We start from the raw sequence: 18,622 nt of genomic DNA, 5'->3' as shown, positions 1-18,622 counted from the left end.
AGTTTGAAGAGAAACAAGAAACTCCAAGATTTATGAGCCTCATTTCTCCCTTAAATTCCCCTCCAAGCCCCCCAGCCCTAGCTGGTCCCTCCAGGGCTATGCTGTGGCCCCAGGCCAATGTCAAGGCCTTAACCCATCCATCAGCTGTTGCCAGGGAGTTTCCACCGCAACGGGTCCCAAAGGGAGGGGTTCAACTGACACTTGGGGCCCAGATCAACAGGAGGGGGCATGGCCCTAAAGAGTCAGCCAACAACCCCATACCCTCCCATGAGCTAGGGGCTCACCATCTCCAAGGAAGAAACTAGGCTGATGGGTGGGGCCCAGGAGGAGGTGGTGTCCCAACTCTGGGACCACACCCAGCCCCACCCTTTCAACAGGCCAAGAGACCTAGGATCCCAAGAGGCCTTACAGCTCACAGGGTGTGTGACCTTGGGCGGCTGCTGCTCCTCAGCCTCCCCACCACAGCACGCAGGAAGTGGCTCAGATATCCCAGGTGTCCCCTGTTCAGCTCATCCCCTCAGCACTAAGCCCTGCCCTCTCTCCAGTGCAGGGGTGTCACCAGAATCTGGGCCAGATGGGGTAGGGCTGTGGCAGCTAGCTGGAGGAATCCCTGTAGTCACCCAAGTCAGAGCTAAAGACCTATAGTGATTACCCTCCCCCACACAATCTATTTTCCAGAAGAGTGAAACTGAGACTCTGAGCAAGGGTCAGGTCTACACCAAGACCTGCATCTTAGTGGTGGGCTGGCTATGAGGACAAGCTCTGGGGAGAGAAAGACCTGGATTAAAATCCCAGCTGCACCACTAACTTGTTATGTGAAGCCCCAGCCTTCCCTCAGCCTCGGATTGCTCATCTGTAAAATGGGATGATAGAGCCTCCTGCCTAGGACTGTTGAGTAGAAACGAGAAAATGCATGTAAAGGGCTTGGCACAGTGCCCGACACACAGTGAGCGCCTGAACAAAGGCAGTCATCGTGACCGTGGCTAGTACTATATGAACATAAATCCAAGTGGCCAGGGGTGAAGGGAAGGAGGGGTCCTGACCTGGCTGGAGGATGAGACCAGCCTCATCCTTAAGCCAGGTCAGGACCCCCAGGACCTCAGCCCAGGAGGGCAGCCAAATTCCTTGAAGCCCCCCCAGCTGTCTCCCCTATTCGTTAAAGGCCTCTCATTAGTGAGCCTGGGCACCTGCCCCTCCATGCGTAATAAGCCTCATTAGTATCTTAGCCCCAAGCTCTGAGCCCAGAGTCTATGTGTGTGCACACGCATGAGGGTAGGGGGGCTGCAACAGGCCACCAGCCAGGAGACAGCATCCTCGCCAACCACACCCCCTGCCTGTCATCCGCAGAGCCTGTCACCACCCAGCTTGTCACCTGCCTGCCTCGCACCCGCACCACCTGTCACCCACCCAGGCTCATCACCCACCCAGCCCATCACCTGCACCACCTGTCACCCACCCAGCCTGTCACTGGAACCGCCTGACAGGCATCTGGGTGGGGGGACAGGAGGTGGGGAGGAGAAGACCACAGGGGTGTGGAGCTGGGGGCCCCAGAGACCCTGTGGGACCCCCACTTCAGCTCGGCATCCTGCAGTATTGCCATGGCAACCTCTCAGCCGCAACCACTTTCCCAAACATCCCCCGCCCTCCCCCCCCAGGCCCTGCTCTTAGCTGAGCTGAGGCAGAGAAGAGCCTGAGTGACAGCAGAATGGGGCAGGAAGGAGGGGGTTCATCAGCAGGCTGGCCTTGACCATCCTTCCGCCTTTGGACTCGTTTACTCCATCTGCAAAATGGAGGGGCCAGAATGGATAAAGTCCTTGTAGAGCAGGCCATCCCTCTTCAGCAGGGATTGGCTGAGTCAGCTGCCAGTTAACCTGTGAGGGCTGGGAGGTGGGACATAAGGACAGGAGTTTCTGGGTTCTTCCACACTCCTCTGCCCTGGCCCAGCCCAGAGAAGCTGAACCTCTGGCCCGAGCTCACACAGCAGAAAGGGAGGGGAGCAGGCTGGAAGGGAAAAGGGCTCTGCCACCAGACTGTTAGCTGGAGTGACCCAAGGTGACTGGGGGTTGACTTGGCCCCCCCTCCTAGCTGCATTATTTATAAAACCCAGAGCTTGGAGTTGAGCAATGGCTGTAGCACTGGCCCTCTAGGGGCCATAGTGGGATGGAGAAAACAAGGTGCATCTGAGAGGCAGCCTGGGGTCCCTGGCTCCCTCCGAGCTGAGGTGGCAAAGGGGCAGCAGCTCTTCCTCCCCTCCCGGCCCACCCTCTCTCCTCCACTCCTCCAGGCAGGCCGCGATAGGATTACTTCTGCATGACTGCCCGCTCCACAGGGTTCCAGAGACCCTCCTGCCTGCAGCAATCTTTAAAATTCCTCCAGCCCAACCTCTCTCCCTTTCTCCCCGCAGTGAATGCTCCAGAGTCTACCGCAGTGTGCCCACTGCTGCCGCGCTGCCGCTGCCGCGCTGCCGCCGCCGCCACCACCACCAAGCAGGCGGAGGCCCAGGTCCCTGGAGCCCATAGACAAAGATGGACCGGTCCTCAGAGTGGAGCCCCACATCCCTCAGACCCTCTGGCCCTTGGTGGGGCACAGTGCCACAGTCCATGGCTCCAGCTAGGGTCAGGCACACCAGCTGCACCAAGGCGGGTGGGCGCTGGGTGCAAACCCACCTGGAGGGTCTTGGCATGCCTGCCCTTGTCCTCTGCTGCTAGAACCTGGCCAGCCCACCTCTGCTCTGACCCCCTCCCTATTTCACTACCTATCCCAGCTACCCCCAGGGGTAAGCAGACAGCTGGGCCAAGCCAGCGCCTGTGGCTCCCCAAGGCACCAGAGGCAGGCAAGAGATCGATCCACTGAATTTTTTAAGGCCCTAATGGAGCCTTCATCCCAGGACTTGCTGGACTGGGACACAGACAATGTCTTGGGGACCCCTCCTACTGCACAGCACTGCAGTTGCTTCCTCTTTCAGGTCTTGGGGGTCAGAGGAATCTTTCTATGAGCCTTCCCCCAGCAAGAGGCACAAGGGACCTCCAGAAAAGAGATAGAGACTGGCGGGGGGCGGGGGGGGGGGGCGGCGAGCAATACCAGAGCACCCCCACCCCATCTCCCCAGCCCAAATGCAGGCAGAAGCAGCTCAGCCTCTAAATCACTCCCCTCATGCTGCCCTCTGAGGCGGATTCTGTGCATCTGTAATTAGGGGGTGGAACAGATGGTGGAGATTCCGTTTAAAATCATGCATCTAGTAAAGTAACCTTCACTGTCGGAACTGACTCCCAGGGAGACCAAGCCCCGCAGCCTGGACTGGGGGGGGGCAGCACCTTCCCCATCCTTTCCCTGAAGCCCCAGCCCATGTCTCTCAGGTGAGCCAAGCGTGGAGGATCTGGAAAACACTTGAAAAGTGCAGGCTGGGTATAACTCCCCTTGGCCCCCACAGACATGCCAGAGCTCAGGCAGTGCTGGGTACTCAGAGTTCTTGGCTAAGAGACCAGCGTGACCAGGTGCCAAGGGGCCCTGCCCCACCCCCAAAGGGGCTCCAAGCCCCCAAGCCCAGGTCAGAGTGTTCATAGCACAGGGTCTTGGGGAGGGGGCAGCTTTGAACCAGATGTCCAGCCTCACTGTCCAGGAATGAAAGGCCTGGGGCAGCGAGGGGGTGGAGACAGCTCCCCAGGCAGAGGAGGCTCTGGGAAGTGGGGGAGGCTTGGGCAGCAGACAAGTGAGAGCAATGCGTGTGAAAGGCAAGGCCTTCTGGGGGGACGACTGGGAGGAGGATGTGCTGGAATGTGTGACTGGTGGGAGGCAGGGTATGTGACAGGGTGTTGTGGGGTACAGGGGGAGCAGGAAGAGCTGCTTGTGAGCTCAAAAGGGTGAATGGGTCAGGGCTGTGACCAGCAGAGGCTGTGCGTGTTGTGGACAAGCATGGTGTCACATAAGGAGAGGTGTAGGGCTGTCCCCTGGCCCTTACGTTGAGCAAAGTCCTGGAGTCAGAGCTGGGCTATATCCGGGGAGTCTTTGGGACTTAGGCAGGATCGCCTGTTGAGGTGTGGGGACCTGTAGGGAGTGTGTGTGCATGCATATGCATGCTGGGGAAGGTATTAGAAGCTGAGGGGACATTATCTATTTGGAGATACACCTGAAGTGAAGCCATGTGTCTATGAGGCAAATGTTGCTTCAGGGTCAGGGGTTCTTGTCTGGGTGGGTGTTGAAACCATGTGTGTGTTGGGGAGGGGAGGTAATTTGGAAAGAGTAGAGGACCTCATTGGTGTTGGGGGTCAGGTGCCAGGACATACCTGGGGAGATGTGTGTGTACAGAGTGATGCTGGACCCTGGGGCCTGAATATGTGGGATAGTATCCTGTCTGTGTGGGTCCTGGATGTATCTGGGGAGCTGATACGCTTGAGGTTATAGTAGAAGCTGTGTGTGTGTGTGTATGAGAGAGAGAGAGAGAGAGAGAGAGAGAGAGAGAGAGAGAGAGAGAAAGAGATATATTAGGGGTATGTTGAGGAGTTTGATTGTGTCTGGGAAGGTGTGACTATTGGGGACAGCACTGTGAGGAGTTGGGCAGGATCTGTTTGGGAGAGGTTATTGTGACTTTAACCAGGCTGACGATGTGTTTGGGGACATGCTAGGGCTTGAGAGTGCTACAGGAGCTGCTATACTGGGACGGGGGACTATTTGGGCAGGCACTGGAGGCCTTAAGAACCTCTGCACGTAGAAAGGAAGAATGGGTTCCTGATGTCAGAGAGGTGCTGGTGGGTCTGCAGTACACATGTGGGAGGGTACTGGGGCTGTAACTGGGTTCCTGATGTTTGGGGAAGTATAGCTATGTGGCAGGTATATGCTGGTTGTGTCTGGGGATGTGCAAGGTTGTGTGTGAGAGGCAGTGACATATCAAGGAGGTGATCACATGTGGAGTGATTGTGTGTTTGTAGGTGTGTTTAGCAGTTGGCTTTGGAGGGGAGGGTGTATGTGGGCCAGCTGTATTTTTAAGTGGTGTTGGGGACTGCAGTTGGGTCCTGTGTTCAGAAAGGCATGGAGCTACAGAGTGAGGGTGGGTACCCTCTGGGGACATGAAGGGCAAAGGCCTGTGCTCAGGGGCCCATCTGGGGGCTGCCCACTATAACCCTCTGCTGTGGGGTGCCTATGTGGGGTGGGAGGGCTGCCAAGACAGGCAGTCCATCTGTCTGTGCCTGTGCCCAGGCCTGAGGAGCAGAGCTGCCTCCTCACTCCCTGGGGGGCGGCAACGGATCCCAGCCCACCCATCTGCCTTCAGATGGTCCAGGCAGGAGCCTCCACAAAGCTGCCTGGAGGGCATCGCTGTGTTTGAAGAGGCACAGGCTGGGGGTGGGGGAACTGCACAGCAAACAGTCCTCATGGAGGCTCCTTTGAAAACCACTGACGCCAGGCGAGAGGAAGAGGGAGGACAGGGGCGGGCATGTCTGTCCTTGTGTGTCTCTGTGGGTCAGTGCCCAACTGAGAGCACCGCAGCCCCTTCCCATGTGTTTGTGCTAATGGCCGTCCCTGTAGGGTAGCATCTGGGCTTTGGAAAACACCCTTCCAACCCAGGCAACAGGCTCACAGCCTCACACCTGCAGCTACACCCTCACACAGGCATGCTCCCTCCACTCACACACTAACACCCACACACCTCCACATCCGCATCCATACCTCTGCCCCTTCACACACGCAGCTCACCCCTCTGTCCTGTATCTTCATAGATGCATGCCCCATCGCAGACACCTCACTCTGCAAATCCCATACAGCCACAGACCCATGTTACACAAATACCTATCACACAAACGAACATCCACACCTGACAAGCAGCTATGAGACACACACCCACATACTCCACACGCTCCCTACACACACCCATACCCAGTCTCACATGTGCTCGGTCTCTCTGACACACACGACAGACTCACACGTGTACATGTTTGTATGCTCTTTCTCTCTCGCTCGCTCATACACACCCCCTCACCAACTCTCAGATAGCTCTTTCCTACTACCGACCCACCAGACCATCATCATTCAAGCCAGCCCTGCACCCTCTTAGAAGGACTCCCACTGACTGAGGGGGACTTCCTGTCTCCCACCCTGCCAGTAGGGCCAGAGTGGGAGTGCTCTCTGTCAGGTGTGACTGTCACTGTATGTGTGAGCGTGTGACTGTGTGTGACAGCATGTTCTGAGAGCTCATGACAGAGCCTGTGTGTCACCACCTGGATAGGAAAGAAAGCACAGGTACATGTTTATGAGTTATGTTGTGAGATGTGCAATGAGTGAGGTTGGAAAGCTCCATGTCACAAAATATGTGTGTGTGTGCATGCATGTGTGCGTGTGTGTGTAGACAGGTGTAAGTATAGGGGGTGCATTAATACAAGGAGCCATCCCCCCCAGTGAGTGGAGAGCATGAGGAGACATTTTTTGAGACCTGTAAATCTGTGCGTAGGGGTCGGAGCTAGGCAAGCTCTCTGCGCCAGCCCCCCCCCCCCCCCCCCCCCCCCCCCCCCCCCCCCCGCTTCCAACAGAAGAGCAGGGAGGAAGGGGCTCTGCAAGGCTTCGCTCTCTCCCTCTCTTTCTCCCTGACCTCTTTAGCAGCTGGAAACTGAGCCGGGGGTGGAAGGAATGGAGACTTGGCTGGCCTGGGGGTTTGGGGAGGGAAGAGGCAGAAAACACCTTCCAGATTCTCATCAAATCCCTGTTTGTGGTTTGTAGCCTCCAGTCTCTCCTCTCTCTCTCTCTCTCTCTCTCTCTCTCCCTCTCCCTCTCTTTCTCTCTTTTCTTCTCTCTCTCTCTCTCTCTCTGGGTTTTCCCCTTTCTTTATCTCTTCCTGTTCCTCAGCACCCCCTCCCTCTCTCTCTTCAATCACCCTTTCTCCCTTCTTCTCTCTAAAGTCTGTTTCTCTCTCCTCAATCCTTCCATTTTTCTGAATCATTTCTCTGCCAGCACCTCTGTCTGTCCGTCTCTCCCTGTCCCAGTCCATCTGTCCGTCTCTCTCAGTCTGTCTATGTGTGGGTGTCTCTGTCCATCTGTTCCACCACCCATCTGTCTGGCTGTCTGTGTTAGTCCTTCTAAGGGTGCTCACTCTCTCCCCAAGGCCCCCTCCTCCAGGTCAGCAAAGGCCTCTCCTGGCTCAGGGGGTGAAGAAGGGTGCAGAACTGCAGCTTCTGGAAGCTTCAGTAGCAGCTGGGCTGAACTGGGAGTTGGGGCCAGCCAGCTGCAGAAGCAGCCCCTCCCCTGGGCTCCCAGGCCAAGGACCCCAGAACAGAAAGAGGAGAGAAAACAGGGTCTCCCTGTAGTGGGGTGTGTGCATGGGTAGCCTGTGGGGGGCCTCACTCTACCCTCACTTCAACATTTACCCCAAGCCAGGCCCTACAGAAGTGGGCTCCTAAGTGCCCACCTTCCTCCTGCCCTAGCCAATGGAGAGATGCTGGGATCCAGGAGGGAGGGGTGGGGGAGGCCTTGGGGAAGGAGGGGCTGGGAGCCAGGGCTTCCTGTCAGCTGGGCAGGAGGGGGGGCTCCTTCCCTCCAGGCAGTCCCTGGGGATCCCTCCTGCTCTGGTCCCAGCTCCAAGCATGAGGGGCTGTACAGGCAGTTCTCAGCCCCACAAGCCCATTCCCACCTCCCAGCTATCCACAGGGATGTGGGGAATCAGCAGTATCTCCCAGCAACGGCAGAGGTTCATTCTGGGGATGTGGAGATCCTGGCTCAGTCCAGGCACTGGCCATCCTGAGAGGCCTCAAGCAGCCCACCCACCATTGCCAAACCAACACAACACCCCCCACCCCATACTCTCACACACGGCCAGTAGATCTCAGCTCCCACCACCCACCAACCAATCCCCATGCCAGCTACTACTGTCAAGACATGAATTTCCAGGGTTCAACAGAGTCCTGCCTCTGAGACTCACACCCTACCTTGCACTGGTGGCAGATGCAACAGTGCCCCCCCACCCCGCCGCACACAGCCAGCAGCTTAAGACCACATCCCTCCCAGGTTGCACTAATCCCCCCATTCCCTCTCCAAGAGCACAATGGATAGGGAAACTGAGGCCCAAAGGCAAGGGATGGGAAGACAATGCTGTCATCCTTCTGAGACCCTGGGATGGGATAAAAAAATAAGGGATGAGGAAAGAAAGAGATGCTGCAGGGGCAGAATCTGGCTCCTTCCTGACCCACCTTGGGCAAAGTCCATACCAGCTGCACCCTCCACACTGCTCTATGGCTGGGCCAGGGCCAGGGGCTGGCTGCCTCCCTCCTTAGCTCTCCTTGCCCCTGGATGGGCCCCCTCCCTCTCCCCTGTTGGAGCAGCCCTCCCTGCCCTCTCCCTCCCAGCTCTGGCTCTCTCATCCTCAGCTCTTGGAAGCCTGACTCACTGTTTCCCCTCCTCTCTCCCCTCCCTCCCTCCCTCTCCCGGCAGTGGCGCCTCCCCCTCCCCTGGGGGGGCTCTGGCCACAAGGGTGCCCATGTGCTGCTCTCCCCAGGCTCCAGCCCCCCTCTGCACCCATGAGGCCCCCCGCAGCTGTTCCAGTTCTCTAGCCACAGTGTGACAGAGTGCAAGAGTCTGGTCCTAGCCTGGCCTTGCAGTGAATCTGTGACCCTGGATGAGTGGCTCCCTTGCTAGCCTTGGATTCCTCCCGTCAAACTGTCATGGTGGGTGTCCAGGTGAATGATGCCTCTGGCTTCTCTGGGGCCTTAATCTCCCCACTTTTATAACCTGGTGCCTCCTAGCACAGGGTACCTGTCAACCTTAAGGTGCTGTACCTATAAACCTGTAGGGTACTATACCTGCCTTTAGGACCCTGCCCAAGTCCCAAAAAGATCTCAGCTCTGGTTCCCAGACATTTGGGAATAGAGGGGAAATGCTATCCTGGGGCCCCAGGGCCTGGAGCATTAGCCAAGACCCCTGGAATCCCCCCTTTCTCCCTCCTCCTGTGGGATTCTTTTCTTCTCTTTTCCTCTACTCCCCACCTGTCCTCCTCCCTCTTCCCAGAGACATCTGCTTATCTTTCCGCCAAAAACAACCCCAGAGCTTGATCATGAGTGAGAGGCCCTCAGTGCTCCCTTGTTTCTGGCTACAGAGTACAGGGTAGTGAGATATGCCTAGGACCTGAGTCCCCTGGGCCTCACTGCCAGCCTGTGATGCCAGCACTTCTAGCCTGTTTTCTATCTTTCCCTCTCCCTCCCTCTCTCATCAATGGCTTCAGTCCCTCTTTTCACCAGCATGTAGCTGTCTGGGTCTCCTCTCCCCAATTCTCTCTTCCTGGGGGGCCCATCTGCTGGCATTAGCAACAGTGTTACCCTTGCTGCCTCCTACATTCCCCAGCTCCACCCATTCTGGCTTTGCTCCTCCCCCTTCTGTCCCAAGAGACTCAGGGGACCTAGAGACAGAGCTAGGCTCCATCCCATAATATTTTGCTTGACCTCACCCAGTCAGACCAGAAGGGCCTGGGCATCTGGTGCATAGGCATGGCACCCCTTGGTCTTGGGTGGCTGGCATTAGACAGAAACACAGTGCTCTTCATTTCACAAAAAAAAAAAAAAAAAAAAAAGTTGACCTGGGGGTGGGGGTAGGACCTATGGGGAGAGAAAGGGGAAGTAAGGGAGGTCAGGTTTGCCTGGAAGATGCCCCTGTCCAATGCTGAACACAGGCACAGAGGGAGTGGTTCAAAATCTGTTCTTCAGGCTGATTCAAGAATAAGCAATGTCCCTCTGGGGCTCTACAAGAACAGCCCCCCCCCCATGTCTTCTGCCAGGGGTAGTCTACCCCTCAAGTCTCCAGCACAGAGACAACACTCAGGTAAAGACCCATCTCTCAATCTTCTCTAGAATCCAAGTCCAGCCTCTCCACAGCACACCTCCACTTGGCTCTGTAGGGGGTTTCATAAGCCCAGCCAAGATCAAAGCATGTGGAGTGTGTGTGTGGGGGGGAACAAAGCCCCCCAGCTCAAGATCCTTCACCAAAGGCCCACCAAGGACTGGGGAGCAATGCAAAATAATCCTGGAACATTCCCTCACACATCAATGCTGAGAAGCTAAGCTGCCCATCTGCAGCACCTGGGAGTGTTGGGGGCTTCCTGCCCCTATGACCTTGTTCCAGACCCCCCAGTCCAGCAACCACAATAAACAGCAAGATCTTTTTCTTTATGACATCAAATTTCTCCAAGCCCAACAGCTCCTTCCATCACTACCTCAGCCATAGATCACATTAAAAACTCACAGAGGGCAACTTAAACACATCACATTTGTTTCTCTCTATATTATTTCAAAAGTAACGGCATTAAAAATGGATTTTACTACAGAAAATAAATATCAGCACGTGGGTCGGGAGCCCAGGCAGGGAGAGAGCCCACCAGGGGAATGTCCCTGAGGGTTTGGGCACAACTTAGGCACTGACCAGGGAGGTAGCTGAGTAGCCAAACTGCACCCTGGGGTATGGGGGGGATCCTAGGGTGGGGGCAATGCTGGCTCACCTAAGCACCTGTCCTGATACCAGACCAAAAGGGACAAGTCACTGGTTTGGAATGTTGCCCATTGGTCCCCCAAAGCACATGCCATCAATGGTTTCTGCAACCTCTAAGGGTGGGAGCTCTGGGGCCAGAAGTTCACTAGTCTCTGGGGGTTACTCCAACTATTGACACAGCAGGAGAAAAAAATGAATTCAACTTACTATCCAGTTTGATTTTCCATTACTGTAAAAATAAATATACATCTGCTCAACGGAGGGAGATGGCAAGCAGCATGCACATGCCACCTGGGGGGTCCCTCCACAGCTACCACAACCAAGTCTGTCTGCCCCCACCCACGCTGGAGGGGTGGACAGAGTGGTAATCGTTCAGTTACAGCCTCAGCTCACACAGCCACACACACCGGGCCACACGGAACAGGAACCAGCCAACAATAGAAACACCCCAAATGCCCCTGGCAGGACTCTGCCCAGGCCTGGGCGCATGCCCCCGCCCTGCCAGCGGCAACAGCAGCAGCGGGCAAAATGTGGCCACCCTGACCTGGAGGCAAAGCTTGTCCTTACACCCTGAGCTCAGCCCAGGGAGCTGGGGCCAAGTCCCGCCTGACACCAACTGGTCCGGCGGGAAACGCCTGCCCAGCCAGACAGGCACAGGCCCCCCAAGGGTCCCTCCTTGTACTCAGGGACCAGGCTGGTGCAGCCCAGCCCTGCCTCCCAGGGTGACGCCTGGGCCCAAATTCAGCTGGCCCTGCCAGTCAGGCACTGGTGCAGAACCGAGGGCACCAGGCTCAGCCCCTCCCAGCCCAGCCCCAGGGCCCTCAAGCTGGGAGGGAGGGGAGACTCCCCACCCCTCCACATCTGGCCCTGGCCCCCAGGGTCTGCGGTAGAGAATTCCCGCCCCCGCTTCTCTCTCTCCCTCCCGCTCTGTGCCCGCTGCCCGCCTCAGGGACAGCCCCAGCTCCCGCCTCCGGCCAGCAAGGCCCACATCCTTCCTCCCTGGGCTGGCCCCTTTGCCTGGCAGGAGGCTAGGGGGTCAGGCTGCTGGGGAACCCTCCCCACCCCCAGCTCCCATCAGTCCTCATCCCCAGCCCCCAAACTCTGGGTTGCTGTCCCTTTTCCTGTAGAACAGGAAACAAGGTTATTTCCTAGACTCAGAGCCAGCCCCCTGCCCCTCTGGCTCTGCCTGGGGACCCAGACCCAGAAAGAGAAGGCACCCTCAGCCAGAAAGCAGAGATTCAGCAATTCACCCCCATCTCCCGGCCTAGGGGGCTGACAGCTGTCACTCAGCACCCCACCCCCTGGGGAAGAGGGGGCCGATTCAATCAGAGCCCCAGAGGAAACGCATTGATAGGTGATTATTTATTTATTTATTTATGCAAAAGTGAGCCGACTTTGTTCGCCAGGTAACCGGGCACGCGGCCCAACCCCTATGGCCCTGGCCGCCCCCAAATCCCTCCTCCGCCCCACACCCCCTCCAGGTCATTAGGTCCCCGCCCCTCAACTCCCAGAGCGCCAGCGGAACCTTGGGATTTGGGGGTTGGAGGGGAGGGGCTCCTCCCTCCGCAGTCTCCCCGTTTCCCAGCTCCAATCCTAAAATCCAGCCTTGTTCTCCGCTCCCACGGTCCCCCTTCGTCCCCCCCCACCACATTCTCAGCAAGCTGGAGAGCAAATTGCAGTTTTAAATCCAAAGGCGGAGGGAGGGGGAAGGAGGAGGGGGCGCGCGGCAGCGCTGGGCGCGCACCTCGCCCCCGAGCCGGGGGAGCCGCGGGGCGGCCAGGAAACCCGAGAACCCCCCCTCCCAGCCCCCCCTCTCGTCCACCTCCCCCTCCCCCTTCCCGGCGCTGCCTGCCAGGCTTCGAGCCGAGCCCAGTCGAGCCGCGGGCCCCGGTGGAAACAAAGACCGATCGCACCGCGGGCACCGCAGCCACGGGGTCCGGCGGACCGGACCAGGGGGCGCGGGGGACCCCTCTGGTGCGCTGCACAAAAGAGCCGGGCCGGCCGGTCCCCAGCGGGGGTCTAGGGCTGGGGAGGAGGCGCCACTCACCGGAGTGCTGGGCTGCTGGCTCTGTGGGTCCGAGCCAGGCTAGGGGTTTGGGGGGCGTCTGTCTTCCGGCGGCGGCAGCGACGCGGGCGCCCGGCTGCTGGGGAGAGGAGTCGTGGAGGAGCCCTGAGCCGCCTGCCGTCGCTGACAGCATGGCTTGCGACTGGGCTCACATTCTCCGCCGCTAACTCTGCTGGACACGGCCCCCCGCTCCCGCGGCGCCCCCCCACCTCAATCACTCCTTCGCTCTCAGTGCCCCCCTCACTCCCCCCGCCGCGCACACACTCTCACAGCCCTGGACACCCCCGCCCCCACCTCCCCAATTGCAAACCTGGGAGGGAACGCGCCCCGCGTAGTCCTCCTGCTCCTGCTCCTCCTCCTCCGCCCTCCTCCCTCCCGCTTTCTCTGTCTGTCTGTCTGTCTGTCTGCCTGTCTCTATTTCTCGCTCTCTCAGCCTTTCTCTGCTCTCCGAGCTGGGTGGGAAAAGGAAATGAGGACAGAAAGCAGACGCTGGCTTTGGGTGGTGGTAGCTGGATTCCCTCTCTCCCTCCCTCCTCCCTCCTCCCCTCCCTCCTCCTGCCTTCTGCTCTCTCCGCTGCTAGCGGGGCTGAGCGCAGCCTGGCGGGTGGCTCGCTCTGCCCGCCCGCCCGCCCGCCTGTCTGTCTGTCTGGTCTGCCTCGCTCGCTCCCTCCCTCCGTCTCTCGCCCTCGCCCTGCCTGCCTGCCTGCCTCTCTCCGTCTCCGCCGCCGCCGCCGCTGCCTCTGCGAGCTCGCCTTACCTTCGCCGCTCACCATCCGGAACCCCAGGGGGGAGCGCGCGCGCGGCACGCCGGGACTTGTAGTCCCCGCCCCGGCCGCTCAGCGCGCTGGGCGGGCGGGGCGGCGCCCGCTGCTCCGACGGCGCGGCCGGGAGCCGGCTGGGACCCTGTGCCAGGGGCGCCTCTGGCGGGGTCGCGTCCTGATGTAGCTAGGGACGCTGATCTTCCCCGAGGGTTAGGAATATTCCCCCGGTTTCCTAGTCCCTGCGGCGGGCTCTGGCTCGCTCGGAGGTTGTGGGTGGGAGCGAAGGGGCGGGGTCTGAGAATGGAATGGGAGTGGAATAGGGAATCTGGGGACTAGCCAAAGGGGCTGCGACTTTCTGGGGCGTCCCAAATACGTGGGAGGGAAAGAGGACAGAGGAGAAGGCTCTCAATTTGGGGACTTTTTTCCCTTTGTGAAAAGGTTTCCTACTGAATAAAGCGTGAGGGTTTCTAGTAGGATCGCTGCTCAGGAAACCTCAAAGCCCGAGCAAGCGCCTCCTCCGCGCTCAGTGACCCCTTCTCTCACACACTGATCCTTGGGTTCAGCCCTTCCAGCGCCTGCTTTCCCTAGATGTTCAAGGGCGGCAGGGGCACAGAAACAGTGGATAATCCAACGATAGCACCCCCTCCCTCCCGAATTCGGCTGAGCAATTGCGTCAGGAAGCTAGATTCAAATTCAACAGTTCTGAGCTCCTGCTGTGGCGGGGGGCTGGGCTCAGCACTTTCACCTACCTCCTCTTCAGGTCACATCTGTTCTCCAGCCCCTGGCTCCAGGCCCCCTGCCTGGCCTATCCCACAGATGGAAATGTGCGCTGCCGCGAGGGCCTCTTTACCCCTGGGAGATGGCTGGACAGCCCTGTAAGTTGAACTACTATAGCTGCCATTAACTGGCCACTGCAGGGTTCTTGAGCCCTGCAACAACCCTAGAAGACAGTATTGTAATCATTTCCATTTTAGACATGAGGGTACTGAGGTCCGGGTTCCCCAGTTAGAAAGTGGGGGAGTCCAGCCTGATTTGAGCCAGGGTCTAGCTGACTCCAAACCGCATGTGCTTAACCCCTGGGCTATGGCAGGGAGTTGTGATCCTCCCTCCCACACTGACCTTTTCTGCCTGAGTCTGTCTTCCCTTGGCACTTCAATTCGACCAGTGTTAACTGAACTATGCAGGGCTTGCAGGAGACACAGGGATGAATGATGCATGGTAACTGTTCTGTCCTCCCTCCGGTGTCTACCAACACCAGCCCTGCTGGTCCTACCACCTGTCCCCACCTCATTGGTGTGTTAAACATTCCTTTGTCCTGTGTCTGCTGGCTTACTCCATCCTGCCCCATGGCTGAAGTTCCTTCAGAAATGCTTTTGTTCTTAGGCCCCCTGTTTTTGCATCCTTCTTTGGCCTGCAGAATGCTGGCCAGCGTGTAACAAAGACAAGTGATGACATTTTGCAGACTGTAGCTTCTTGTCACGATCTTCCCCAACTCTCTTCAAACCCTCCCATAGAACAGTCTGGAACCCCTAGAGGACAAAAGAGGGGACCTGGGGGGAATCTCCATGCAGTCAAGCTAGGCTTTGGGTTCAAAGATTTATTCATTGAATGGTAAGTATTGTAAGTTCAGATATTAATAAAAGCTGAGGTTAAAGTTATTAAGTTCCTTCACAATTCCAAGATTGGTCTGAAGTTATAGATGAAGTTTTGGCATCTTGCCCTAGTTGGTCCTGAACAGGACAGACTTTAGCAGGGGGTTAGGAGGGGAGGTAGGAGAAGCCCAGATCTTCCCTTCTTTAATCCCACTACTACCCTACAATCCTTACCCATAGGCTATATCTCACGTTGTAAAGACCTCACTTAGTCTGAATCAAATTTTGGGTTGGGTAATACAGAATAGTTTCCAGTAGGTAGGGAGCCCCAGGTAAATTGGAACAAAAGGGAATTGCGGAAAAACATAGGAAGAAGGGGGTTAAGTGATGAAGTACAAAGGAAAAGATAATAGGGTCCATGGCCGCATGAATGAGAGGGGAATAGAAGTTAGAATTCTCTAAGCATGTCCTTCCTAGGACAGGCTGCTTCAGGTGCCCCCTCCCCAGAAACAATGGGTGAAATTCACTGAAAAGTCTTGATCATCACTGGAAACCAAGTACTAAAAAGTCTCTCTATCATTTGGGGTCTGTTTTTTTTTTTTCATGGAGCCTCTCCAAATTGTGTTGAAGGTACCCTAAAGCTCCAGCGGAGTCTTCCTGTGGGCTGCTGCTGACACCTAGTGTCTAATCTCCATATCTGCTTCAACAGCTGTAGGTTAAAGGAGTTTGAGGAAGGAAACCTGGGTGTTCAAAATTCTGCATCATCCCTTTCTGGGCTCAACTTGCTTGAGACACTTATTTCATTCTAAGCAAGAGACGCTATGGCCAGACCCTATAGAATGCATTCGGAAGTCTAGAGATAAAGTTGTGGGGTATAAGGTTTTGGAGGCCATGTGGACTGGGAACCAGACAACTGCTCCTGATTCTATTCTTACTTGCCGTGTGTCCTTAACTTGTCTGTGTTTCCCATGTGTAAAACTGAGGGAGAACTGAGCACATGGGTATGAAATACTTTGAAAACTGGCAAGGGGATAGGGAGAGATTAACAAGTCATAATGATAATAATAACAATAACAAGTCACAGCAGCATGGAGCCAAGGCCCTGGGGCTCACTGAAAGGGAAGAATGAAGTAAGCCTTGGGTAGGTAGCATCTCTCTCCCTGTATATAGAAATTCTTGGGCTGGGCCTGCTCTTGGGACTGCTTCAGGGAAGATGTGGAATGCTACAGAATGGTTCAGCCCAGTCCACGGAAGGGGAGAGTGAAGCCTGGAGAACTTGAAGTCTTATCCTAACTAAGCCACTGAGCTGCAGATCCAAGAACATGAGGCTGTTTGGACTGGAGCCATTATGGCCCTGGTTTTCCCCTCCTTTGGATGGGAACAGCTCAGAGCTGGGGCCCAAGAGACCATGAAAGCAGGAAGCCCCCCTCACTGTGGTACAGTGGAGACTAAGGCCCCCAGGCCCCCATCAGCCCTCCTCCTGGGCCTGTCCCTCTCCCCTCCCCTGTACAAGTCCTCCCACATTCCTCCAGGCAACAGGAAACCCCAGCTGCAGCCCAGACTTCAAACAGCTCCTCCCTCTGGGGCAGGGGGTGTGGGAGGAGAGGCCAGAGGGCAGAGGGCAGAGGTCAGCTTTGTTCCTGCCAGAGGTGGTGAGGGACCTGGGGAAGATGGGGGGGGGGAGCAGGGTAGGGCCCTTGACAGCCACATTGCATGTGTGTGAATTCTTGTGTCCATCAGGGTGTGCCTGGTTCTGGCTGTTGGTGTGCGTCTGAGGATAAATGTGTGTCCTTGCTTTGATTTCTACTCAGCCTGAGTTCTGTGTCTGCCTGCATATCAGAACATGCTTGTCTGTAGGTGCTCAGCCTGGGGCCCCACTGATATGTCTGTAGGTATTATTGAGTGGCCGGATATGCCTGCTTCACAGACACGGTCAAAGCTATGTGTCCTTCTATGAGTATGACCTTTGTGTCCGAGAGGGGTGTCCCCTCTCCTGCCTCTTCTCTCATCCTCCCTCCTCATTGGTTACCAGATTGTTCCATTTGGAAAGAATCTAACCTGGTTACTCATCTGCTCAAAACCCTACAGTGACTTCCCATTACCCAAGACTTAGAATTCTAGCCAAGTGCATGGCCGACCAGACCCCACTTACCTCACCCCTTTCCTCTTTAGCCACTAGGCCCCTCAAATTTTATATTCCAGTCACACCTATCTAATTGTAACTCCTCGAACAGTTACATTTCTGAGCTTTCCAATCTGGAATGTCTTCTCTTGCTTCTTTATCAAGAAAATTCTTCAGCGGCTCTGGAGGCTGAGACAGGAAGATCACGAGTTCAAAGCCAAGATCAGCAAGGGGGAGGCACTAAGCAACTCAGTGACACCATCTCTAATATAATACAAAATGGGGCTGGGGATGTGGCTCAGTGGTTGAGTGCCTGAGTTCAATCCCTGGTACCCACCACCACCACCACCACCACCCCCCAAAAAGAAAATTCTTGCTTTTTTTTTAGTCTTTAGTGAAGCAACACCTCCTCTGAGAAGCCTTCCAGATTTCCTTTGTCCAGTTGAGTTGGGACCCTCCCCTGTTCTCCTGCATGTCCTACATTGTTATTTTCTATGTCAGACCCATGAATCCTCATTACCATTAAACTATGTGCTCTCTGAAAAAAGGAACTGTGTTGTACCTCTAACCCTGGGATGGGAAGTTTCCTGCACTTTTGGTGTAGTACTCAAGGTTTCCACTAGAGGGCGTGCGAACACTACTGCAGGACCATAAAGGCAGCGTGTGTAATAGACGGGGGTGGGAGGGAGGAAGGTTTCTATTCTGTACCTGGGAGACAACTACTGGAGTGGATAGAGGACCCACCCAGCTCAGTTCTGGAGCAGTGGAAATTAAGATAGACTCCCTAATGGGTCCTGGGACACCCAGATTTCTTTTTTTCTGACTTCTCCCCACAATTCATGGGCCATTCCTCATGGACTCCCCTCTTCTACTTGACTTCTTTTTTTTTTTTTTTTACTATTTATTTTTTAGTTTTCGGCGGACACAACATCTTAGTTTGTATGTGGTGCTGAGGATCGAACCTGGGCCGCACGCATGCCAGGCGAGCGCGCTACCGCTTGAGCCACATCCCCAGCCCCTCTACTTGACTTCTGACCCCCCAACCTTCTTCCATGCTTATTAGCACTCTCAACCCTCCTGTAAATAAGTATTTGCCCTTGCATGAATGGGTCTTGCTCTACCATACTTCTGAGCCTTTACACATGCTGTTCTTTCAGCCAGAGATCACCTCACTGTCTGCTTCATTAGGCAGACTCTTCTTTCACATACTCCAAGAAATTGCCTTTCGCTCTCAGACTGACCTTGCCCCTAAGTATTATAATTGTTTACTGTTCTGCCTCTCCAGTAGGACTAGTCTATAGGCGACATCAGTAAATGTGTATGAAATTAATAAATAATTTTGTTCTTTTGTAAGTACAAGCCTCAGCATGTATGGAACCTACCTTGGGCCCTTCTCTGCACCATGACCTCCCTGGGCCTGACTCTAGCTCAGTATTATACTTTCCCATGCTGCTCTATCAAATAAAGGAACATGGTCCTTGAGACTCCGAGTTCAAATTCTGGCTCTATCATCCAGCTGTATAACCTTGGATGAGTGTTGGAGCCTCAGAGTCATTTCCTCTTTTGTAAAAGGGTGATAATCTCACCTCTGCACGGCCTCATGGTGAGGATCATATTAGACAATTGCATG

General features: G+C 56.0%; 1 protein-coding gene across 7 annotated transcripts in view; it reads right to left on the bottom strand.

The window, feature by feature from the left end:
- Positions 1–13,300, bottom strand: part of AHDC1 (AT-hook DNA binding motif containing 1) — a 66,587-nt gene extending 53,287 nt beyond the window's left edge. For 2 of the 7 annotated variants that reach the window (XM_081308968.1, XM_081308973.1), the window contains exons 1-2: positions 12,828–13,256; positions 12,500–12,596 (exon numbers count right to left, since the gene is read on the bottom strand). The gene's annotated coding sequence lies outside the window, so the exon portion shown is untranslated. The other 5 variants (XM_081308975.1, XM_081308974.1, XM_081308970.1 and 2 more) reach the window with 4 other exon arrangements.
- Positions 13,301–18,622: the final 5,322 nt, after the last annotated feature.

The sequence above is a fragment of the Spermophilus citellus genome (genome assembly GCF_964194105.1).
Source record: "Spermophilus citellus genome assembly, chromosome: 9".
Taxonomy (NCBI): Eukaryota; Metazoa; Chordata; class Mammalia; order Rodentia; family Sciuridae; genus Spermophilus; species Spermophilus citellus.
The sequence above is the reverse complement of the archived record's forward strand: the minus strand, read 5'-3'. Positions and strand labels throughout refer to the sequence as shown.